Source organism: Acomys minous (assembly GCF_964271855.1).
Source record: "Acomys minous genome assembly, chromosome: 4".
NCBI lineage: Eukaryota > Metazoa > Chordata > Mammalia > Rodentia > Muridae > Acomys > Acomys minous.
In genome coordinates this window covers 110,999,329-111,026,102 of record NC_140486.1, presented here as the reverse complement: position 1 = coordinate 111,026,102, position 26,774 = coordinate 110,999,329, and the positions used below count along the sequence as shown (strand labels likewise).

At 40.9% G+C, this 26,774-nt stretch overlaps 1 protein-coding gene across 4 annotated transcripts in view; it reads right to left on the bottom strand.

Moving 5' to 3' along the window:
* DIS3L2 (DIS3 like 3'-5' exoribonuclease 2) overlaps positions 1 to 26,294 on the bottom strand; it is a 317,418-nt gene extending 291,124 nt beyond the window's left edge. The window contains exon 1 of one of the 4 annotated variants that reach the window (XM_084779161.1): positions 26,008 to 26,294. The gene's annotated coding sequence lies outside the window, so the exon portion shown is untranslated. Of the gene's footprint in view, positions 1 to 8,847; positions 8,930 to 25,271; positions 25,778 to 26,007 lie in introns of those variants that run through there. The other 3 variants (XM_084779164.1, XM_084779163.1, XM_084779162.1) reach the window with 3 other exon arrangements.
* Positions 26,295 to 26,774: the final 480 nt, after the last annotated feature.

Below are 26,774 nucleotides of genomic sequence, written 5' to 3'. Positions count from 1 at the left end.
GACAGTTAAATCTCCATCTCTAACCCTGCTGTCCAAAGCTCTTTAACTTTCCAACTTCCTGCTGAGTAATACTGGCAAGCACTCAGAACACAACATGCTTCTAATTCGATTTAGTATTCTCCTCAAACTAAATTTTCCACCTGTGTACTGCATCCAGATTAATGACATCATTACCATCCCTCAGCGGCAAACAGTAGTTGCCTCATTGTTTCCCTCCATTAATACCCTATTACCAAATTCTGTCTATTCTAATTTACAATGTTCACATAGATCCCCTCCTGTCCAGCTTGATTTTAGCTGTCTGAATTGAGGTTATTGCAATGATGTGGCATAAAGATGACAGAAGTTTCCTAACAGATCTCTCAACCACTAACCTCTTCTTCAACAACTCATGTTTTGTTTTGATTGGTTTTTGGTTTTTAGAGATGGCTAGCTACCCTGGAACTCACTCTGTAGACCAGGTTGACCTCGAACTCAAAGTGATTGACCTGCCGCTGCCTCCTAAGTACTGGGATTAAAGGTAAGCACCACCACCACCCAGCTAACAACTCAAGTTTTAACTAAAACATAAAAGCTATTTCAAGGACAGGTCTTTCTAGATCTTCAGGCTTCCTCACTGGCTGCGACTCTGTAACCCAGCATAGCATTCCAGTCTCATCTCTAAGAGAATTTCAATATCACACCAGGTGAACTCTTGATCAAAGAGCTCGATCACACTTGACATCAAAGCCAGAAAGTGACTTTAAAGTCAGTTAGGTTACAAGTACAAACTCTAGAGATTGGGGGCCAGAAACAACTCCTCATAAGTTCTAAAGAATAAACAAAGTGACAGACTGGCTGGCAGCAGCGATCTGTTGAAGCATCTGGTACTGCAACGGCACTCCAGAAGACAGGACAACTGAAGAGAGGGTCTTCTAATTCCTAAGAACACCATCTAAGCTTCTCCCAACTGTGTGCATGTAGGAAAAACAAGGACTGAAAAATGTGAGCCATTATTTGAACCACCCTTTATGGAAAATAAGACAATCTGAAGCTAAAACAGGGGGCTTGGGGTTTTGGACACTAACTACCAATGAAATAAAAAACACCAATCCTTTCAAGAAAAACTGAGAAGAATTCAGATCCACACAAGATAGTATTAACTATATTTAGTGAACAATGGAAGCCAAGTACAGCGGCATGTGCCTATAGTCCCAGCTACTGAGTAGGCTGAGGAAAGAAGAGCTTCAACCCAGAAGTTCACAACAGCCTCGAAAAAAGAATACATTCTGTCTCTTTAAACAAACAAAAACACCACAATTCAAAAATATCTGACATGAACAGAACCAGGAAATGTGATCTATTCTAATGGGGGAAAAAATTACACATTCCAGTCAGATGTCAGAGCTTATGATTATCAGGCAAGGATTTTAAATCAGCTATGACAATTAAAGACAAGACACCTGAAATGACTAAAAAGGTAAGATATCTCAACAAAAAAATTAAGATGTGAACTTTATAACTAACTTATATACTGTAGAAAATAAAAGATTAGGTAAGTGAGTGTGATAGAAAAATAGTAAAAGAACAGAAGTAACTGTGAACTTCACTGAAGGAAATCACACAAACTGAAAAACAGAAATTTCTAAAACTGAACCACAAACATGCCTAAGCATTATAGACTTGGGATAACATCAAGAGCTCAAATATAAGGCTAACTGGAATACCAAAAGGCAGAGGGGAAATTCCCTCAAAGTTGAATAGTGACTTAAAACAGAGCAAAAGGAGCCAATTGCAGAGCAAAGGGAAAGTGCACACAACATGAGGCACATACAAAGCACTTGGGAAAAACACTCTGAATAGCAGATTTACTTTGTTCTCTTCTTCCATGACAGACAAAGACAATGGAAGACCTTTAAAGTCCTGAAACAAAAAAACCATCAACCTTGAATTCTCTATGCAATAAAAATATCTTTCAAGGGGCCGGTCCTGCAGAACCAAAGCTCCAGGATCTCCACATCACAGCAGCAGCAGGAGATCTGAGAGTGTATCTTGAGAATCTAATACTGATAATAACAGAAGCCAGAGGCCTCGAACCAGACCAATGGCTCACTGCAATGAACATCTGCAAGGAACACTGGGTAAAAGGGTGACACACCACAGCTTCCATAGGAGGGATGGTTGTTTGTTTTCTTTTAGGGGAGATGCCAGGGCAGAGGGTGAATATGGAGGGACAGGGAGATGAGTGGGATAGGGGTGCAGAATATGAAATTCACAAAGAATCAATAAAAAGTTTTTTAAAAATCCTTCAAGAATGATGGCAAGCTAGAAAACACTCAAGATAAAGGAGAAAGTCCATCCCCAGCAGTAACTACTCCAAAAAAATCACCAGGAGCAACAGGAGCTCACAGAAGTTACAATGAGCCTTAAAGAAGGGATATAATTGGGCTAGAGAGATGGCTCAATGGTTAGGAGCGCCGCCTGCTCTTCCAGAGGTCCTGAGTTCAATTCCCAGCAACCACATGGTGGCTCACAACCATCTATAATGTAATCCGATACCCTCTTCTGAAGATAAAGCACTCATATGCAATAAATAAAATTAATAAAAAATCTTAAAAAAAAAAAAAAGAAGGGATATAATCACTGGAACTCTTGTGTATGTAAACTAAACCTTAATAAAACAGTAAAGATTTAAGAGAAATTATTCAAACTTTCAACTATTCATATACTCATGACTAACAAAGTATGGAGAGAGAATAAAGACATCTCAAATGTGAAGACTTCAAAGACCTTGCATTCTTACAAAGCACAAGGATAATTCTACCACGATGAGACAGTTAACTAAAACTGATGGTGATCTGGGATTCAGTGCAGAGGATCCAGAACAAAAGAAGAGGAATTTTCTGTGAGAAAAGAGATCTCAGCGCAGCAACAATGCACTGGCATAAGGACAGCCTCTGCCTGAAGGCCACAGCTTATACTACAATAGTACCAAGAGAACGGCTTTTGGCACTAACGTCTGCTACCTAAGTGGCCACTGCCTTCTAAACCAAAGAAGAACGCCTGAGTTGGCTTGGGTTGCTTCCTGTTTGGGGCATAACATGACCATAACTCAAACACACACAAACAGACATACATACACAAGCATGTATGCTCATGTACACACATACAAATAAATATAATAAAATTAAAAATCAAAGCATACTACAAAGCTGTAGTAATCAAAGCAGTATGGCTCTGTCATGGAAACACTCAGGTTGTTGAAAGGAATAGAGAAGTTCAGAAACAAATACACGCATTTATAACCAATGATCTGTAACAAAAATGCCAAGAAGACGCAATAGGAAAAGTACAGTCTCTAACAAATAGTACTAGGAAAATCAGAACCCTGTGCACATAAGCACAGACAGCCAGGTCCTTTATTAAATGACATCAAACAGCCAGTGCCAGCCTACACTGCCCCTTTAAGGCACGCTCCACCCTCAACCTGAAGACATTCTGATGGAGAGCCAATCCACGTTCACGTTTTCCTGCATGAGGCACAGGAAAGTGTGCAGCTTGCTCCTCCCTGCTTCATACTGCCTCCCCTCCCTGCACAAAGTGGGGACCCTGCTGCAGCACCCCCATTATATGCACCAGACATATGAAGCAAGGGGAAGCAATCTGCAGGTAAGTGCCCAGCTTATAAGACAACCCCAGACTTTGGCACCGATTTTTCAGAGTTAAAAAGTTGTCTTATATGCCAAAAAATACAGTAGTAAAGACAATGTGGTATAGATACAATCCAATGCTATGGGACAAGGGGGGTTGGTGTCATGATAACATGGATGAGCCTAGAGGACATTGCGCTAAGTAAAACTGCACAGAAAGACAAATTTCACATTATCTCATTTATACAAGGAAAGGCAAAATGGTTGAACTCCTAAAAGTAGCAAGTCAATGGTCTTGGTCACTGGAGAGTAAAGGAGTAGAAGGTACAGAGGAGATAATGGTCAAAGGATACAAGATTTCAGGTAAAGGTATAAGTTCAAAAGATCTGTTGTATGCTAATAACATATTGTCTGTTTGAAAACTGCCGATATTTAAACAATCTCAGCACAAGAAAATAGGCATGTGCGTTGATACACAGCTGATTTAGTAATACCACATGGATGCATATATGAAAATGTCATACTAAATATCATAAATTAGCATTTTTTATTTGTCAATTTAAAAAAGTAGATCCCTAGAGGCAGCAGAGAGAGGCCAGTGTTTAGATTACATACTGACTCAAGTACTCTTTTCACTGTTTGTTTGCCTGTTTGTTGAGAGAAGGTCTCACTATATAGGCCAGGCTGGCCTGGAACTTGCACCCTTCCTGCCTGTCACCAAAATGCTAACATTACAAGTATGCACCATCCTGCCCAGCTTCAAGAAGCTTTTGAGCACAACCTTTAACTTAACTCAGAGGCTGAAAACAAAAAAGAAGTATGCATAAAAGCTACAAGATTTGTTTTTCACAGAGAAATAAATTGGCAATTCTAAGATAGTCTCTATGTTCTAAGATTGAACAAGTGGGTAAAAATTTGTGGATAGTAAAAATCAGGTTTGTCAATGTTGAAGAAAAATTACAAATATAGAAATTATAATGGAATTAGATATAGTATAACTCAATGGTTTGAAATAGTTTAAAAATAGAAACATGTCAATAAAAACATAAATACATACAAATATGCATGCAGATATTCTTCTATTGCCTACCTGTGTTGAATTAATTACTTTTCTGTTGCTGTAATAAGATATCATAAGTAAGACAACTTATAAAAGAAAGATTTTTACTGGCTTCATAGTTTTATAAAGGCAGAGTGAAAGCCTGTTGACAGTAGGATAGAGCAACAGCTGAGATCTCACAGCTTGATCCACAAGATAAAGACAGAGCATCCTCAAAATGGCACAAGTCTTTTGAAACCTCAAAGCCTGCCCCCAGTGACATAGTTCTAAGCCTTCCCAAACAGTTCTACCAATGGAAGGACCAAGTATTCAAAAGTATGAGCCTATGAGAGGCATTCTCATCCAAACCATCGCATCTATGTATTGAGAGCCTAGAATCAGTGATGACCCAGCAGCAAGGACTTTAGCTAATACCCATATCTAACAACCATTTACCACTAACAGGAACCAGAGTTCCTTAGAGTAAAGGCCAATTCTAAGACTGGAGCCGGAAATACAAACATGATGGACTGGGGCTGGAAGTACTGCTATATTTTAGTTGGTACAAAGTCCTTGGTTTCTATCCCCAGTATCACAGAAATCAGGCTTGGTGGCACACAAGTAAACCCAGCAATCAGGAGGTAGATGGAAACAACAGGATCAGAAATTCAAGGTCATCCTCAGCTACATAGTAACCCTGAGGCAAGCCTTGGATATATGATACCCTGTCTCTTTAAAAAGAATTAATTAAAAATACATACATACATACATACATACATACATACATACATACATACATACATACATACAAAAAAATGGAAAAGGAAAGAACAAAGGAGGGAAGGAAGGAACATACATACAAATTAGAGCCCAGAAGAGGGGCTTGCAAAGACAGGCATGATGAACCACACTTGCAGTCCCATCAGTTGGGAGGCTGAGATTAGGAGGACCATGAGTTTGAGAACAGCTTAAATTGGATAACAAGACCTTGTCTCAAAAGAACAACAACAACATTAATAGTCAGCAAACTATGGCCCATGGGCTAAATATAGTCATCCTCTTATTTTGTGAATAAACCTTTATTATAACGAAGACCACTCACTGTCTTAAAAACTATCTGTGGCTGCTTTCCTGACACAAAGCTCAACAAAAATATTTGCTATCTGGCCACTTACAAAAAGTGTCTACCAAGAACTGGCCTAGAGTAAGAAAATACTCAACAAATGATAGGGGCATATCAAAAGTTCACAGAAGCCAGATGTAACCGGCCAAATACATGATATTGTAAGTACCAAAATACTTAAATGATAACAGATAACTCATTAAATAAGAATCCATGAGTTTATACTGACAAAAAGATTAGTAAACAATAAAAGGGGCAAGACTTTCCTGATAGCAGAATCCAATTAACAAATGCAGGGAGGAATGAGAATTGAAAATTTACCACTGGCAATTATAACAACTCATGTTCCTCAGTCAGTGCTAAAGGTGATGGTGGAAGATTAAGGAGAAACAGAAAACTAAATGGTCTCAAAGTGCCTGGAGATGCTGGGCAGGTCCAAGGAGAAAATCAGACTTGGGCTATGGCGAACTCTGGCAGCCCCACTCTAAGCAAATGGTCAAAATGAACACCCACAAAATCAGCAGCAGCTGCCTCCTGGGCCGATACACTGGGAAACACATCACTTTGGAAGCATCAGCAGAATCCAGATGGATAGGCTTGCTACAAACTAACTGTTAATGGTTTTCAACAGTGTTTAGCTCTCAGGAGGCTCAGACAGGAGGATCGCCTGCTTCAAGTTTCAGGCCAGCAGGGGACTGCGCAGTAAGTTCAAGGCTATCATGAGCATGAGTAGGAGAATGTAAGAACTAAAGATTATTCACGGTCTTCAATGTGTCAGTCCTGATTTCCTGATTTGGGTTAATTACGCAATGGTTATTAAAAAAAATGATGGCTTTAAGTTTCTGTTATTGACTCTCAAGCAGCTAAAATACGGGAGAGGTGAGACAAGAGGGATATCAAAGAGACGATGGTAAAATGTTAGCAGGGGAAATGTGATTTGAAAAAAAAGAATCCAGAGTAATTCTTGGTACCATTCTTGAGTATGTTCAAGCTTGTACATGTGCCTTCATCTGAAAGCCAGAAGACAACCTCTAGAGGAATGTTAATTCAGAACATGGCTGTTCTGGCAAGAGATCACATCCAAAGACCTTCTAGGTCTATGTGATCCGGCTGGAATACAAACATGCCTTTAATCCAGGAGACAGAGGCAGACAGACCTGAGTTCAAGGCCAGCCTAGTATAGCGTTCTCAGAACTCTTAACTCAGGTCCTTGTGATTATGAAGTAAACACTTTACTGAACCATCTTCCCCTTTGTGCCATTCTCTTTTTTCTGCTTCATGTACACATGAGTGCATGGGCTGGTAGTTTCTGTTACAATCATGTCACACAAAGTGTGAGAAGGTCAAAGGACAACTTACGGAGTCCTTCTACGATATGGGTCCCAGGGATTGAGCTCAGATCATCAGGCTTAGTAGAAAGTGTCTTTGCCACTGAGCCATCTCACCAGCCCCTACTCTTACATCTTTCCTGTAGGTCTACAGTATTTACTTACTTACTTTTCAGTGCTGAACAGCAAACCTAGGACCACTATACACTATGCCCTTGTAATACTGCATTTTTCAATCTTTTTAATCTTATTTTATGTGTGTGGGTGCTTTGCCTACATGTATGTCTGTGCACTGTGTGCATGCCAAAAGAGGCCGTCAGATTCCCTGGAACCAAAGTCACAGGTAGTTGTGAATCACAATGTTGGGGCTAGGCATCGAGCCAGGTTCTCTGGAAGAACAGCAGCTGCTCTTTACTGCTGAGCCCTATGATCAGCCCTTCTGTGACATTTTAGTCATATCTGCTTTAGTGAATTAACATTTTCCTCATTCTAAACAATATTCCTAACAACTGACAATATAACAATTTTAAGCACCTCTGCATGAATGAATACATGATGCATTCATTTAAACTATTCAGATAATCAATTAAAGGATGTGGACTACAAGATCATTCCATCCTGTTTCACATAAACCAAAAACAGATTTATTAACTGCAAGTCCAAATAAAAGTGATCTCAAATGAGAGTTATGTCAATGAAACAGCCTTTTAAATGGGTCAGAAATGACTTTACTCATTTATATTTTGCAAAACATTTTGAGGAATTAAAAGATTAAATGTCCTGAAAGGGACAACAACCCAGCACTTCTGCTAACACAGCTGTTTGCTAAAGATCTTGAGAAAAGCAAGGCTCTAGGATAAACATCAGTTGTAGGAAAAGATAATAGTTACAAAAGTAGGTTTTGGAATCATACATTATTAATGTTGAGTTTATAGACATTCATTACTACATGGTATGCCTTCTTCTGGCCCTGAACGGAGAGCAATAAGCATGACCAACCACATCCCTGTTTTCATGGTCCTTACACAGTCTAGAATGATGACTCACTGAGCACACGACCAGTGAACACAATGTGGAAAGAGGACACTACCTTTATCTGATTAAGAAACACCTCTTTTCTTTTGAGAAAGTTATCTTGAGCTAAGTCCACTATGTAAGTATCTCAGAACACACCCTTCTAGGCAGAAGGCATGAGACCAAAGGAGGAACACTCCCTGCATGTTCAAAGAACTTAAAAACTCATTAATATCCTTTCTATAGTAGATAGCAACAAAGGATAGGCAACTTTGTATTAGGTACAGCAACAGTATAGTGTACATATGGAAAATACTCACATTGCTGGATGAGAGAGACAAAGAGGCAGAGAGAGTGTGTAAATGATGCCAGGGATTTTTGTAGTATGTCAGCAAATGGAAGATAAATTTTTTAAATGAATAAGGCAAATGTACCCCAAATATTGACTTTTGAGTATTTATAATGGGGTGGGGTAAATACACTGCTCTCTTTACTTCTATGTGTGAGATTTTGTAAAAAAAAAAAAAAAAAAAAAAAAAAAAAAAAAAAGTTAAACTGCATTTAACTATATCTTACAGCTAACAATGCCTCTTCTTTCTCTTATTTTACTGCCCCAGCCCAGCCCTATCTTGTTTTGGAAATTAGAAACGAAAACTTTAAGGGTTTGGCCTACACTGGGCAGATCCTATACTCTATTATAGAGAGTTAACATACCTAAGGCAAGGTTGAAACCCAAAGAATATGCTCATAAGGTCACAAAATAAATCATCACACACTGATCAACAAGTCATTCCTCCTGAGGAAAAACAAAAAAACAGGATTAGCAGAACTGTGGCAATTCTTACCCTTTCCTCCTCTTACCCTTAAGAAACTTTTGGCCATGATGTTTTATCACAACAGTAGAAGCCCTAATAAATATACCACACATATGCAAAAGCAGTAATTTAAAGTTTTTAAATAAACTTGGTGCACGCCTTTAATCCCAGCACTCCAGAGCAGAGGCAGATAGATCACTGTGAGTCTGAGGCCAGCATGGTCTACAAAGTGAGTCTAGGACAGACAAGGCTACACAGAGAAACCCTGTGTCGAAAAACCAAAATTAAATTAAATTAAATTAAAACATATTCATGCCAGGCATGGTGGCACATGCTCATAACCCCAGCACTTGGGAGGCTGAGTGAGGAAGACTACTGTAAATTTGGCAGCCTGGGCTACATAGTAAGTTCCAGGACAGCCTAGGCTACAAAGAGCCAGTGTCAAAAAAAAAGGGGGGAGGAGGTAGGAAATATTTTGAATGATTAATTATCCATATGTTCACTATCAAAACAACTATTAATTAATAGCTAATAGGTTTCACCTATCCTTAAACAAGCATACACATCTTAAATTATAATAAATTGATTTTTTTAAAAAAACTCTTTAATCTCCTTTTTAAAACTCTCAATTTTGAGTTACAAAGTCAACATTCTTTCTATCTGTCTTTGTGGTACTAGACATTTAACTTAAGACCTCATGGGTGCTTGACAAGTGCTCTGCCACTGAGCTGCAGCAACAGTCCTCCCCACCTCTTTGATTTTTTTTCTTTACAACGTGTCTCTAATACAGAGTGTCCCAAAGTTGCCCACCACAGCTGGCCTTGAATTGTAATTCTCCTGGCTAGCTTGGGTTATAGGCCTATTCCACCAGGCCCAGACACAATGTCAAAATATCCTACTTAGCAATCAACTCAATAACAACTACTGCTATTAGGCTAAGGGGTGATTGCATCAGTAAAGTGCTTGTTCGGTAAGCACAGAGACCTGAGTTCAATCCCCAGAAACCATACAGAAATACCAGGTATGGTGAAGCACATTGATAATCCCAGTGACAGGGAGGAAAGGCAGGAGGATCCCTGGGGCTCACTGGTCAGCCAATTTAGACTAATTGGTAAACTCCAGACCAAGGAGACCCTAATCCCCGGACAACACATGAAATGGTCATCCAGCTTCTACACACATACATGATTACATGTGCACATGTGAGCTCATAAAAGAAAAAAACTACTTAAGGCTTTCACTATATAAATCGTAAAGTGTATGAAGCAGGACTACCATAGGGACAAACCAAATTTCATAGTGTTAGAGAAGCAGTTACTTAATGAGAGCTGAAAATAACTCATCTATCAGCCATGTACATCATTTCAATGGTAATCTACTTCTATTGAAATGTCATCATCTAGAAAATAATAAGACATAAAGAGGACTGCAAAGCTTGCCTACACGGCCAATTTAACCATGGCAATTTGGGAAAATATGTGACTTTCATAACCTCCAATCTGCTGAACAAAATGACTAAAGCATACGTGAGTTGAAACTAGTTTTCCCCAGATTCATACCATTTCAAATAAAATGTCAGTGTTTGTCCAAACATTCTTTACATTTAACACAGACTATTACTATAAAGCTGGCTTCTGTGGGTTAGTAAGTTAACAAAAGTTGCTTCTGTTTAGGTCAGTCATCATTACTTTTTCCTTGGTGCTATAATACATTTAGCGCTCTCAGGGATGCTACTTCAAACATCTAGAATTTACTACCTACAGACTCAGCCACATTCTGGCCTACAACATAAGGTCTATATCATGTCTTGGACAGCACTCCTAGAAGAAGTCATACAAAGTCACAAACATGTATCTCAAAATGCCCAGTCAGAAAAAAAGTAAATAGTATCATTCAAGAAATATTGGAGAGTCGCTGGGTGTGGTGGCACATGCCTTTAATCCCAGAACTTGGGAGGCATAGGCAGGTGAGTTCGAGGCCAGCCTGGTCTACAAAGTAAGTCCTGGACAGCCAAGGCTAAACAGAGAAACCCTGTCTCAAAAAAAAAAAAAAAAGAAAAGAAAAGAAAAGAAAAAGAAAAAAGAAATATAGAGAAATGCAGGACACAAAATTCTAATCAATAAAGGGTCAGACATCTAGAGTTTACTATCTAGACTCAGTGAAATGTGGGCAGCTTAATGGTCCCTCGGCCAACTTGCCAATTCTAGACTGGTCTGTTCATCTTGTAGTGATGGATCTCAGAGGCCCAGCAAAGCCAACCCTGATTCTAGATCTCAGAGGCCCAGCAAAGCCAACCCTGATTCTAGATCTCAGAGGCCCAGCAAAGCCAACCCTGATTCTAGATCTCAGAGGCCCAGTAAAGCCAACCCTGATTCTAGCCTCCATTTATGTGAAGAAGTTATTTTCTACATTTGCATCTTTCAGTGTGAGTTTGGAAGATGGTGATCCTATGGTCTGCAGCTTTTCCACATTTCCTATTCGCAAAATCTACCACTTAGATCAAAGAGATTCAACTCTGCAGGGCCCTGGGACAGGGACCAGGCACTGGTAAGCCTGCTAACTACTTTCAAGGACTGCTACATGCTTTGAGAACACTAGTTTTATGTTGAGCTTTAAGTCTATTATAAATGCCCTTTTTTTCCTGTAAATGAGCAAACCACTAAAACTTCTGGGAGTGGCCCATTCAAGGCTTTGAATAAAGGTAGATAGACTATATATACTTGTGCCTGGCAGCTTGGAGTAGAGCGCCATCAGCCAGGCAGCTCTGACAACTGGGTAGACTGACCTCGAGGCAGCCCGGCTACTTCAGACACTTTATCACTCTGAGAACACTCCAGCTGCCAGGAACACTGTGGAGAAAGCCACAACTCTGGCTCCAGGAGGCCTTGTTCCCCTCACAACTGCTCCCAGTAGCTTGTACTGGCCTTGGAAGGCAGCATTCCAGTCAAGACGCAATAACCTTTAGATAACCTTGAAGTTATTCTCACTCACTCAAGTTACTCCTCAGTACCTCAGCAAGAAGCAAGTAAACACGCAAAGCCTGAGGCAGGTCCCTCTGCAGGGCCTATGCCTGCTGGAACTGGACACCACACTATGATACAAATACAATCCTTTGTTTACATGCTACACATATGCCCTCCCACACACATCCTCTCAACTATACAGTCAGACCATACAGCTTACTTTGTAATCAAGTAAGAAACATCTTTTGTGAAAGTTTCTCCCAACAGTCTTCTCTTGCCCACTTGTGACCTTTATAGTAGAAACATCAAGCTAAACTTACAGTGCAAAGAGGAAATGGCATTGGCAAGAAAGCAGATAACTTACAGAAAGCAAACGAAGACTAAAACGCTGCAGGGAGTAGGGCGGCTGAGATGACAGAGGACAGTATTAGATGATGAGGGGAAGCAGAAACCCAAAACTGTAAGAGACAGACGGTTGTAAAGCGACAACAATGAGAATTAGAATAATCCAGGAACCTGCCAAGCCCTAAGATCTAAGAGTCCTAGAAGCCACGGGTCCAGACTCTCAGGGTTTAAGAACTGTAACACTGGCCATCTTGTCTGCTGCTGCTGCTACCAGTGCCTAGCCACTGCAATGAACTGTGGTTCCCTGGCCAGAGTGTAGCACCACTAACAGTTAGTGCTCAGAACAATAAATCCCCAACTTAAATCTAAGACTGCAAGTTTCTGGCCTCCAGAGCGAGGAAGTATAGGCCTCTAATCCTTGGGATCCAGAGCCATAAGCCTGTTAGTCTAGCCCATAGGCTCTCAGCACTCAAGAGCCCAGAGCCACCAACACTAAATCAGCCACCCTTTGCCTACTCACAATTTCAATCCAGACAGAGTCAAAAATAACCCATTGGTAGCACAGTCACTCATAAGAACCAACCTATGAATTCAGTGCTTAACAATGTCGAGTACATGCAGTACAGTTAAATATGAATGAATAAATAATCAAAGAACTTAAATAATTCCAAATTTCTTGAAGCACAACTATGACTCACCTCGAATCTCCATGTCTAGGGTAGACAAAATAAACCATGGCCTATATACCCAGGGAAGCAAGCCAGTGTTTGTGTTTGTGCAAATATTGTGAGCAGAGGGTCAAAGAACAGGCCAGCTCCACAGAAAGGCTTCGAAATTCAGATGATTACTTTTAAATCTTCGGTTTGCAAGCATTCAGTCTGTCGCTGAAAAAGCTACATCATTGAGATCTTGCTGCCTCTGGGTGTATGTGAACTATACAAGCTGCACTCATACAGCTTTGGCACACAGTGCACTAATGCAGATGGGAAGAAACACAGAGACAGTTCCCACAGCAACTACAGGCTTGGCAAACCCACACACGTGCAATTGATAATGCTGCTGATGAGGAGTGGCCTCCAACAAAGCCTAGACAAGATAAAGATGAACAAACTGCCTTGCTCCAGAGAGAAGGAAGCTCGTTCTGTGAGGTATTAAAGACTGAGCAGAGCGCTGAAGGATACCTGAGAGAAATAATCCCTAACTGACCTAAAGGGCAGAGAGCAGGCATCTTGCCAGGGCCTCCTCACCTCCCAAACGCCCAAAGCTTCCTGTAGTAGCACAGTAGTAACAGAGACACTAATCAGGTGCAAAGCAGACTCAGTGTTAGCTCCATTTGAAAGAGACAAAGTGTCTAGTTATCACCAAACAGATACTCTCAAACAAATGAAGGAATACTTGTTTATGCCCGCAACACATAAAAACTAAACCATCAGTTTCTGGAAGGCCAGACATTGCTACTAGAAATTTAAAAGGTTAATGGAAAACCACACAGCTCCATGGTTTAGAGACCTTGAGAGTCAAAACCTGAGAGTTCAATGCAGCCTCTTATCTCTTAAGAGCTGTGACCAAGTGTCTCACCTCTCTTTGCCTTGGTTCCATCGCCTATAAGAGCCAATACAAATAAAATGTACTTGTAAAACTGTATTGAATAGTTCATAAGATAACATACTATACTAAAACAGGGAAAGAGAATAAAAGATACTAAGAGAGACCTTCGTATCAGTTGATGAGTAGGAGACAGTGGACATGACAGACGTAGTATCCATGTTAAATTAAGTTGATCATGTCTGTGCATATGTAAGAAAATGTCTTTACTCCTGTAAACACTCACCGAAATATTTGAAGATAATGCTTTATGCAAATTACTCACAAGCACTTATGGGAGAAAAACTGTAGTGTGTGTGTGTGTGTGTGTATGTGTGTGTGTGTGTATGTGTGTGTGTGTGTGTGTGTGTGTGTGTGTGTGTGTGTGCGCGCGTGTGCATGAGGAAAGGCAGACAGCAGAAACAAAGTAAATGTTAGCCACAGGAGAATCTAAATGCACTTTGAGCACTTATGCCAGAGAAATGAACATGTATGTTTGCACATGAATTCTCGCAGCTGCTTTATTCAAACAGCCCAAAGCAGAACAGAATGATCATGCATGCTACAGAATACCAGTTAGCAATAAAAAGGAACAAACTACTGATACATACAACAAAAGTAAAGGGTTAGTGCAAAAATACAGTTTAAAAAGAAAAAAAGATAGCCAGGTGTGGTGGCACACTCCTTTAATCCTAGCACTTGGGAAGCAGAGGCAGGCAGATCTCTGTGAGTTCCAGGTCTATCTGGCCTACATAGTGAGTTCCAGGACAGCCAAGACTACACAGAAAGACCCTGTCTCAAAAACCAAAAGAAAAAAAAAGATATAAAAAATAGAAACAGAAAATACTATAAATAATGAAAGCACTAACGGCATTCCAGTTCCAATTAGCCTAAGAACAAGCAAAGGCTATGGATGGCGTTGGTGCTTGCTTTCAGTGCAGTCTAAAGGAGCCATTACTACCTGAAGGGCGATATAAACAGTATTTTTAAATGATCAATCATAAATAGAATCTACCTATGAAATCCAACATAATCCCCATAAAAGGCATCCTAGTTGCTCAATGGTATCCAAATACAATACACAAAACTAGCCTTTAAATTATAGCCCAGAATATTTTTTTTAAAAATTATAGCCCAGAAGGGATGTTTGTGACAAAGAAATTAAAAAACTTCTAGTGATCAATCAGAAAACTCTAAAGAATGTCATTTGTACTTTCTGTCTTTGCATAGCTCACATACAGTGTTTCTACTGGATGTAATACCTGTCTCTAGCAAGTGTCTCCAAAACAGCATTCTCTACTTCACCTGCCCAAGCACATCCTCACTCCTCAGTCATTTCCATTGTTCAAGTTCTACTTCTTCCTTCACTATAGAAGTTAAAGATTCATTAGATATATTTCTACTCTAATATGAGGTATTATACTCATATAATTCAATTATAATACAAGATTTACTTCCAATACTTTAAAAGTGCTATTTCAGGCTGTTTAGGATAAATAAGGTATACAAGTTAATTGTTAGTTGATCAAATCATCGTCATATCAGTTACTAGTCTACTTTTATAGCAAGAATATACATCTTAGGTGCAACAGATAGATATGATTCTATAGAAAGATAAGGTAAAATAGATAAGGTCTTCAAAAACTTCAGAGACATACAGAATATGGCATTTAAAAATCTTTTTATTATTTTAAAGATTCCCTGACAATAAGACAGGTTAACTCCTGCAACACCCAACCTACCTCTAAGAGGATGATAAGCATCAAAGAACCTCCTTATGGAGATAGCTTCAAATGTGGCAAACAAGCCACTGGGCAAAATGTCCACATTTCTACCACAGACAGAATTCTGCCTTAAAAAAGGGTAAGCTTGGATGCAGGCAGAGTCGATGGTCAAACTCTGCCAAGACAGGGTAAGCAAGTCCTCAATAGATCCTGCCTCACAAATATGTCTGTCAGATATATTGGGCCAGAAGGCTGAAGAAGATGCTCCACTATTATAGAGAGTTTTGGGTGACTGTTCAGGTAGCAAACTGTCTCTGTCATCTTCTCATTTGGAAAGCTACTAACCTGCACTCCTGGCAGACTCAGGTAATCAAGTTCATTCCTTCTCAAGTCTCTGATAGGGTTAAAGACCAGGTAGGCAGCTTAGTTTTACAATGAAGCTTAGTTGTTTAGGGGTTAAGATGTTTTTAGGTCTAGATAGATGTTTTGAGTTGATAACGATAAGATGTGATAAAGACTGATTTACATTCAGAATTTTAGAAGCACAAAGATAGGAAAGATTTTTTCTTCAAAGCTGCCAAATACAAATAGCTAAAACACTAAGAATGTAACATTTATATAATTCCTGACTGTGTCATGGTTCTTCTTGCTATAGGTAGTTTATTGTATATATGTATAATAATATAAATGTCTATGTGAAATATAAAAAATGTTTAATTAAAAAGAAAGAAAAAAAGAAGTTAAAGATTCAAAAAAGAGCTTTAAAGATGGTTCACAGTCTTTCAAGGCCTTAAACATAGTCTTCCTACTTGGAGCACTGGTTCTGAGACCCTCATGTATACCAAAATCCAAAGATGACAAGTCCCTTATCCTAAACAGGATTGTACCTGTGTCTATGTCCACCCATCTATCTTGGACAGGGGAAGAGGGGCCTCAGTCAGTAAAGCACTTGCCTTACAAACACCTGAGCTCAGTCCCAGAACCCAAGTAACAACAGCAGCCATACTAGCTGGCGCTTGTAATCCCATCACAGGAGGCACAGACAGAGGATCCATCCCTGAAGCTCACTAGCAGCTAGCCTAGCCTAATTGGTGAGTTCCAGGCCAATAAGAGACTCTATCTCAAAGGATATAGGTGGCCTACCTACATATGATAGCAGAGGCTATCCTCTAGGCACCACACAAACATGCACGTATGTGCACATGCGCACACGTACATTCGCACGCACAGAGAACTACATTCAAACCCATGCATACAGGCATGTGAAAGAACTGTCTTTATATTCATTATAATATGCAATGCCACATAAATCCTATTGCAAATCATGTATTGACTACAGAATAAAAGAATCCACACCTGCTCAGCTCAGCGAAGGTGAGACTCTAATGACTTTGATCTGCTGTTAGTTGAAGCATTATATATAGACCCCATGGATACTAAGGACGACTGTACTTGGAACACGCCTAAGCTAGTTTTCGGAGGTGAGGATCTATGGTTTATTTTACCTCAGAATCTCCATTCTTTTCATCAGCTCTAGGAGACTCTACCAGGGCATTCTTCCTCGGGCCTCAGAAACAATCTGCCTTTGTGAGGCTTCTTTCTCTGACAAACTCCATGTTCTCAGTCACTGAAGATTAGTACATAGCAGACCCCTATTTACTCCAACTATTCCTAGTCAGGAGTCCCTCACATTAGACCCAGTTTCAAACGATAGTGGCTTCTAAACCACTACCAGCCATGTCCAACCAGCTCCTTCAGGCAGCTGAACTGTCTGCAGGAGCAAGGAGAGCGCTGTCACTATGACCTTAAATATCTCCCAAAGTGCATGTGTTAGAGGCACTAGGAAGTGGCAGACGCTTTAAGAGCAGGGCCCAGGAAAAGGTCCAGTGTTATTGGTGACAAGCCCTTGAAGAAGGTAATGGAATCCTGGCCTCTTTCCACTTCTTTCCTTTGCTCTCTGGTCATGGCATATCCAATTTAGGTTTGCCATGCACCCCCACACTAGGATGTGATACCTCACCACAGACCCGGAGCCAACAGGGTCTCCAAAATTGTAAGCCAAAGTAAATTAGTCACCTAAGATGTTTTGTTACAGTCACAGCTGACTAACACATGTTGAAGTCCCAAACCTGAAGCATCTCAGCATGTGACTTATTTGGTTTCTGCAGAAGTAATTTGCTAAGATGCTATCATATAAGAGTCGGGGCATACCCAATGATTGTTGTCTTTACAAAAAAGGAAAATCAGAACACAGACACACCCCCAGACATAACATTATGTGAAGATTAAAGCAACATCAGAATGATGTGTCTAAAAGCCAAAGAATGCCAGAGATTGCCAGCAACCTCCTGAAGCTAGGAGAGGGAGCAAGACGGAACAGAATCAACTCTACCAAAACCTAGATGTCAAGCTTCTGGCTTCCAGACCTTTGGGCAGTAAATTTCTGTTATGTAACCTATTCAGTGGTACACTGGACCTTCTAAATCTACAAATTTTACCTTGGTGGATTCAACCAACACAGATTGAAAAGAACCAAGGGGGGCAAAACATTGAATATGCATGCATTTTTTCCTTGTCATTATTTGGTAAACAATTATATAAGGATTTTGTTAGGTATTATAATTAATCTAGAGGTGATTTCAAAAGAATATGCACAGTTCACATGCAAATACAGTGTTCCAAATAAGGGACTTAAGCATCAGCAGACTCCTCCAGGCCTCCGGAGCCACAGAAACAGAGGGTTGGAGAGGTGGCTCAGCAGTTAAGAACACCTGCTGCTCTTGCAGAGGACTCGGGTTCAGTTCCCAGCACCCACACAGGGGCTCTCACAACCATAACACCAGTTCTAGAGGATCCATCACCCTCTTCTGACCTCCATGGACACCAAGCATGCATGTGATTAACATACATAAACACACACACACACAAACACACACACAGTAACATAAAATGGAAAAGAAAATGAGAGACAACTATACTTGGTTAAATTATATTTTGTTAGAACAGCAAATTAATTTACCATCATAAACAGGCTCAGGAGAGCCAGTAAAAACCTCTCAGCAACTTTTCCAAAATAGGCAAGAAAGGCTTTTTTTAAAAAGTTTATAGCAAGGCCTCATTATTAAAAACAGACCAAAGTCTAAATAGTAAAAAGAATTACTTTTTAAATTGGTTTTCAAATAACCTTACCACTGGTCACTTTTAGGAGATGCTTAAACATGCAATAAAGAAACAAATGCAGATTTTTGTATGTTAAAGGTGGTTCCTCAACAGATAAGGATTTTCACTTTATGATACTAAACAATGGCTAGCGATACCGGTAAAGGAAATGAACTCAACCCTTTGCTACTCCCCTACTTCCCACCAAATCTGACAGTGACCAGGCAGAATAGCAGCAGATTTAACTGAAAAGACTAAAATAGTAAGCATTGAATACATAGTCTATCATAAACATATGCAAAGACAAATATCTTGCTTCCTGTGTTAAGCTATTCCAAAGAACAGAAAAAGGTGAAAAACTTGGGGCTGGGAAGATATTCTATCAGTAAATTGTCTGCTGTGCAAGCATGAGGCCTTGAGTTCTAATCCCTAAGACGCTTGTGGGGAACAACAACAACAACAAAAAAAAGTTAGGCACAGCTGCATGCATCTTAAGAGGGGGTGGCGAAGATGAAAGAACCCCAAGAACAGTGAAAGACCCCGCCTCAAAAGATAAGGTGAAGAAGATGAAACGATGGCTCTGTAGTAAAGAGCACCGGCTGCTCTTCTGGAGGACCTAAGGTCAATTCCCAGCTCCCATGTGGTGCATCACAACCATCTATAACTCCAATTAGAGAGGATCTGACACCCTTTAAGTCTCCACAGGCACTGCACACAACTGGCACACAGACATATATATATATATAATATAAATAAATAAATAAATCTCTTTTAAAATACATATCTATCAAAAACAGTAAGCATAATATTTGTGGTATAACTTAGTAGCATTCCCACTAAAGATAGAATGTAATTTAGATTTTAAACATTTTTGTCTGTTTTGTTTATGTTTGTTTGTTTGTTTTTGCTTTTCAAGAGCTGGCTGCTCTTCCAGAAGATCCTAGCTCAATTCCCAGCACCAATATGGCAGCTCACAACTGTCTGTACTAGGATTCCAGGGATCCTATACCCTCTTCTGGCTTCTGAGGACACTGCACACACATGGTACGCAGACATATATGCAAGGAAAACGACAACACATATAAAAAAGTTTAATTGTTAATGAAAAAAATAGAACAGGGATGTAGTGGCACACTTTTAATCCCAGCACTCAAGAGGCAGAGGCAGGTGGATCTCTGAGGTAGAGGCCAGTCTGATCTGCGGAGTGAGTGCCAGAACAGCCAAAGCAACACAGAAAAACCCTGTCTTGAAAAACAAAAACAAAAACAAACAAAAAAACAGCTACCCAATGATTCTACAGTTGAAGTTGTATTCTAATTTCTAAGATACTGGGATACCCTTTGGGTATAGTAAATTGACTGCTGAAATAATCAATAAATGAATTAGCATAAAGTATGCTGACTTCTTTGGAAGGAATTCTATGAACACAAGATTTAAGACCTCTCATACAATGAGCAATTCAATCACAAGCACTAATAAAATAACTAAGTAACAGTAAAAAAAAAAAAACATGCTATCAATCAATCAATAAACCTGTGAATTAATTATGTGCAAGACTGTACTGAGTAATGAAGGCAAATTTTAAAAGATGCCTGCCCTGGATCAGACTCATACAGTAACTAAAGACATACCGAAAACTGTTTTGAAGCCAGACCCAAAACAAAACAAAACAAAAAAACAAAAACCTACAATTCAGTCCAACTCCTTTGTCATCTGCTTTCTCAGCCAAATACACATCCAATCCTCCTGGACTGCGCTCTCCTTGCCCCTTCCTCCCCACCCGGACACCCCTCAGATGCTTCCCTCACATCAGAGACCTGAAGAACTGCCCAGCTTCCAAAGCTTATCCCAAATGCTTCCTGCATGTTTGGAAATCTTTTATAAGCAGCATGATGCTGCACACTCTGTTATGGTGCCTCCCCTACTCATTTCCTGTTTTATTTCTGTAGTGTTTGTCTTGCTGGAATCAAGTTATACGGTTAGAAAGACCCAAATTTAAATCTGAACCACTAGCCGTCTGACCTTGACCAAATCAAACTACCAATTTTCTTCAGCTCCAATTTCTGAATATACAAAATAAGGAAATCATCAGCTTGCATGCACTCTTTATTTAATTAATGGGGATGGGAAGAAAAGACACTTGGGGTAGAAGTGCCTCGCAGTTACAACAAAGGACATGGAAGCTGTAGTTATTAGAACTACACTCTATATCTTGATGGGCTAGAGGAAAAGACAAGACAAATATTCAGAAGCTCCAAATCAGAGCTCTAGAGATTAAAAACTCTGGCACCTGTGTCTGTGAGATGGTAGCAGGCCATCACCAGCCACATCTGCCTAACAACTTGAGTTCTACTCCTGGAATCCATGGAAAGATGGAAAGAGAACTGAATCCACAAAGTTGTCCTCTGATCTCTACAAACATGCTATGCCATGTGTGCACAAGCACACACATACACAGAAACACAAATAAAAATGTAAAACTCTGAGGTCTAAGAGTAAAGACATGCTGCATGTCAGGATGACTGGATCCTGCAAAAGGAAAGGGCTAGTGAATGAAGATACAGCAATAAACATCAAATGAGAAATTAACATAAGTAGCACCAGTGAGCTGCAGAACCACCTCATGCAACCTAATATATATTTAATCAAAATCTACAAGGGTGAGGAATAGGAAAGAAAAATACTGGAAAACTTGGTAGCCAAAAATTTTACAAAATTGATGAAAACTACTAAATCACAAATCAAAAAGTTCAAACACAAAGAGCATAAGGAAAGATACCAAACACAAGGAACATACAGAAAACACCCAACACATATCACAATCAATTTGGTTTAACCAGTTTAAAGAGAACATCTTTAAAGCAGCCACAGGAAAAAGCATATATTATGTACCAAGAAACAAAAGGATGTTGGCTGCTTTCTTATCACAAACAAGTGAGACAGAAAACAATAAATCAACATATTTTAAGTGATTGATTGGGAGAGGTTCTAAAATTCATTACTTAGCAAATGTTTTTCCAAAGCAAAGAAAATACCTTTTTCAGACACACAAAAGCTAAAACAATGACCAGCAAGTTCCCATTAATAGAAACTTTAAAGGAACTCCTTAAAACAAATAAAATCATAATAGATGCAAATATGAGCACAAATAGAGAAATGAAGAGAAAATTAACTCACTGCAGGTGTAACCATAAAGAAGCGTTTTGGGTTTGGGTTTTTTTGTTTTGTTTTTTTTTTTTTTTTGTTCATTTGTTAGTTTTGGTTGGGTTGGGTTTTTTGGAGGGCAAGGGTAGGAGTTAAACAGGGTTTCTCTGTGTAACAGTCCCAGCTGTCCTGGAACTCAAAGATATAGAAATATAGATGTAGATATAGAGTGTGTGTGCGTGTGTGTGTGTGTGTGTGTGTGTGTGTGTGTGTGTGTGTAATTCAAATGGTAACTGACACTGAGCTAAAGAGATGTTCAGTGGTTCAAGCCTTGCCCTGCAAACAAGCCACGGGACAAGGGGTTCAGATTCCCAGAACCTATGTCAGTGCTAGGTGAGTGTGGCAGCTGCCTGTATTCAAGTCTGGAAGGAAGAGACAAGGGATCCCCCAGAACAAATCAGACAGCAAGACTAACCACATTAGCAATCTCTGGATTTGAATGAGAGACCCTACGTCAATAGTAAGGCAGAAAATCTATCAGGATAATTCCCCCCATCAATCTCAGGCCTCGCATGCATGTGCATACATGTGCATGTGCACCCAAACGTGTCCACAATTATACACACACACATGCACATCATACATACACTTACATGAAAGGGGAGAGGTTGGGGTAACTGATTCTATTTTTTAAGGATGCTTAATGATGCAATGTGTACTGAGGTTGGCAACATAAAGAATAAGGTAACCAAGCACAGCAGTAAATTCAACAAAACAGATAAAATTAATAAGGCCAATGAAAGGCACAACAAAAGTTCATTCAAAAAGAAACAGATATCATGAATAATTTTCACTAAAGTAAGCAGATTTTAGTAAAAAAGAAAAAGAAAAGAAAAAGAAAACTTTCCCATAAGGGTACTCCAGATCAAAAAGAAACACTAATAAATACTGACAAATACCAACTGTATAACAAATACCAACTGTATACAAACTGAAACAAAAAACTGAAGGAAAGGGACCATTTCCCAAGCCATCAGGGCTCCCCACCTTGCTCACAAACCAAAAAGAAGATTTAAAAAAAAAAAACAAAATTCTTCCACATTGGCTCTGTAAATAAAGTCTGAAGACTAGAATGAAAAGTTGAGTATTTACGAACTGACAGCACTGAATGGAGTGATGGAAGAACAGACGCAGGTGCAGTACAAAAACATATAAAGTGGCCAAGATTATGACAACAGAGAGTGGAATGTGGGTGCCAACAGCAGGCAAGAAGGCAATGAACTGCTCTGGAAATACCTTACATGGCATTAAAAAGTTACCGCCTCAAACCAATTAGGACTCTATGGATGGGCGCATGGCCCTGAAAGCTGCGCAGTCACCCTTAGGTGCTGTTCCTCAGAGGCTGTCTACCTTGGCTTTTATTTGGCATGGGTTGGGGTGGGTTTGGTGTGGTTTGGTTATAAACTAAGCTAATGCCCAGCCTGACAGTAAGTTTTATATTATATGTCTTACTGCAACTTTTTAAAAAGAGTAACAAGACACAAAAACTAGTTCCCAAGCCGTACTACTGATTAAAAATATTTCTAATCAATAACTATATAGGCCTGTTTTATATTTTCGGTTATGAGCCAACTTTTAATAGCTGAACCATCTCTCCAGCCCCAAGTCTTCCCACCCCTCCCCCAAGATAAGTACATCTTGCTAGTGGGATATGGGGACTTCTCCAACTATGATAAAGCGTGAGAGAGAGGCAGTGAGACGGCTCAGGAAGTAAATGCATTTGTCAGGAAGCCTGACAACCTGAGCTCAATCCCCAGCACCCACTTGGTAGGAGAGACTCCCACAAGTCGTCCACAGGCCTCCTCACAACCACACACTCACACCTGTGCACACACAAATAAATGTAAATTTAGATTTTTTTTTAATTAAAATTTACAAAATAAAGCATAGGGAGTAAGTTGAAGAACAAGGAATGAGAAAACAATACAAAAGCTAAACACGGTGGTAGAAACACAAAGAGGACCATTCAGACACAAACATACTGTGTCATCCCCACAGCCTAAGTCCCTAAGTAAAACCTTCCATAGAGGCTTCCCTTTATTCAAAGCACAAAGAAAAATTCAGCTTGCCTCCAAGGCCCAGCACAATCTGGCCCCATTCCAGGGCCCCAGCCCTCTGTCCTACCAGATTGTTCTACATGCCTCCAGCTCCCACTCTAATGCCTGTGTCCCTTATCCCCTCCTGCCTCCCTGCCATCACAGGACCTCTGCCCCGCTAACCACTCTCAGTAAAGCACTTCCTTTTTCCTATGCGTCCTGAATACCTCCATTTGTAGTTCGCATTTGTCCCTTCTCTACATCGAAACTACAGCTTAACAACAGCTGCTAAAGACAGGGATCACATCTGCATTCATTCTCAACTCCACAGCCAAGCACAGTGCCTGGTACCAGGTGGACAGTCCGGTATCTGTTCAATAGCTGGATTAAGCAATACAATATTAAGCAAGCAATAAGACATCCTGAAAGGGCTTAAGAGTTTATCCCTATTCGTAATTTTCTCTTTGGCAGATCTGCAAAGCAATAGCCTAAAATCCTTATGTGAACTACTGACGTCCTTCTACAGGTTAAGTCAAGTGCTGAGCATCAAAGACTGATAAACTAAACACAGGAGGTGGGGGAGGGGCTCACCACAGATAAAGCACAGCAATTAGCTGCTGAGTAACCATTGTTTTTGCTGTCTCCTGACACAGTGCCAGCCACATATGAAACACTCAAAAATATCAGTCAAATAGAGAGCAAAATTTCACAACACTCTTAAGTACCTATTAAACAGCAACCCTACGTAAACTGCTGCTTTATGGAAATATGACTGACTGTGGAAGCAAAGGATCTCTAAGAGGCAAAGCACTAGTTTTAGATCTCAAAAATACCAGAGAGGTTCGTACGTGGTGTGTTTTGAAAGAAATGGCTCAGAATCGAGTGATTTTAGAATTTTAAATAAGAACTAAAGCACACCACGTGGAAATGTTTCCCAAATCCGAAAGAATATTTTAAAAATGCATAGCGTATTTATATTTTGGAGGCAAATCAACTATTGTCTTATCCTTAAACGTATTTCTGAAAAGTTCCAGCCAACATTTATTTCTCCACCCTCTAACCACATAGATTGTATTTAACCAAATGTTGTCTTAACTGTTTTCGCAATGGTGCAATGTGTACAACCTCGTATGTCTTCTAAAGTTATTTCAAGGACATTAACACTACAGGTGCTTAATACTAACTGAAATGAAACGGTGCTTTTGAATGGTGGGTCTTCATAAGCGCCTGCATCTTACCCCTAAATAACTCCAGAAACTGTTCGCCTGTTTTCACTCCCTCATTTTATTAAGTACAATCAGTAGTTACCAGCGATGTCCAAAGATTTCTTAGTGCCACTTGTCCAAACTCAAAGGAGGTTTTCAGTGCCACTGTATCTTTTGAAGTGTAAACCAGAGATAACTTTACACCTGGCCCGACTTCAACGTAGTAAATTCGATTTTAAATCCTCCCCAAGATTAGTCAAGTCCCAGGACGGTCCTTGTGTACGGAACTGGAAGCCACCACAGCTCCTACGATACAATAAGCCATGCACAGCTCACTCAGAACTGGAACGCTAACTCCCGGGGTCAGTTCAAGGTGTACAATTAAAAAAGAGTCTCTACGGCCCCAGAGAATGGATAAAGTGTATCGCTTTTTAAAAGCTCAGACAGTCCACACGTGCTGCGGCTCGGCACTCCCGAGGCGCCGCCAGCCTTGTTAGTCTCCATCAGGACCCACGGGAACACGTCCCCAGGTGACCCAAGCCTCGGGAAGGCGCGTCTTCCCGGACACCGGCCCCAGTCCCGTCTCCCCCCTCTCACACTCAACTACACTACAAAAATAAAAAATAAAAATAAAAAAAAAGAAGGAACCGCAGGGAGCGAGGGGCCCGAGGCCCGGCTGGGGCGAACGTAAAACGACCAGAGGCGCCGGGGTTGGGCGGCCCGTGAGGGGAGGGCGCACGGCCCTGACCGCCGGCCCTGACCGCCGCCCAGCGCGGCACGGCGGGAAAGCCAGGCCGGGCGGCCGGGGCGTGCGCAGGGGGAGGGGGCAGGAGCCTCACCGTCGCTCCCCGGAGGCCGGCGCCGCCGCAGACCCGCAGTTGCTAGGGAGAATGCGCTTCCGGGTCACGAGCGAGCGTTCCAGAGAGCGACGGTGGCCGCGTGGGGCCAAGAGCGAAGCGCAGGGCGAGTGGGCGGTGGCGGCGGTGGTCGCTGCGGCAGGGCCACGGGATTGAACGAGGGGGCGGTGCGTGGTTCATCGGACCGAGCGACCGGGCGTCGCGCCGCCTTTCTGCCCCGGGGTCCCCTCTCGCGGGATCTGGATTCTGAACCCACCATCCAGCCAGAGTCACGTTTTTGCATCCAGTCCTGGCTGGTAGAACAACGCCAGCACCTTCCTTTCCGCCAAGTCTTACTAATCCACATCCGTTGACCCCTCACTCCTTCTTTGGACACGTGTTCAGAGCTAGGTGCATTGTTAGCACGTGCAGGCTGGTGACCAAAGAGGTGACACTGTCCAGCTCGCTGAGATAAGCGAAGGAAGCCGAGAAAGGCCTAACCCCCCCGCAAAAGAAGGGAAGAGCATGGAGACATCAACCAAGTGGAAGGAGCGGGAAACGTGTGTCAGGCCGTGAAACAGATGCAATGCTGTAGGTAGCCCACCGGAAGGCAGCCTGGCCCACCCCAGGGAGATGTTAAGAAGAGCTAACAGCTGCTGGTAGAACCTAGAACAAGATGGCTCTGTGAACCAAAGAGAGGAAACGCCCAAAGAGCATCCAGGGTAGCATGAGAAGGAAGAACGTCAGTGAGGGGATGCTCCTAGTTGTCA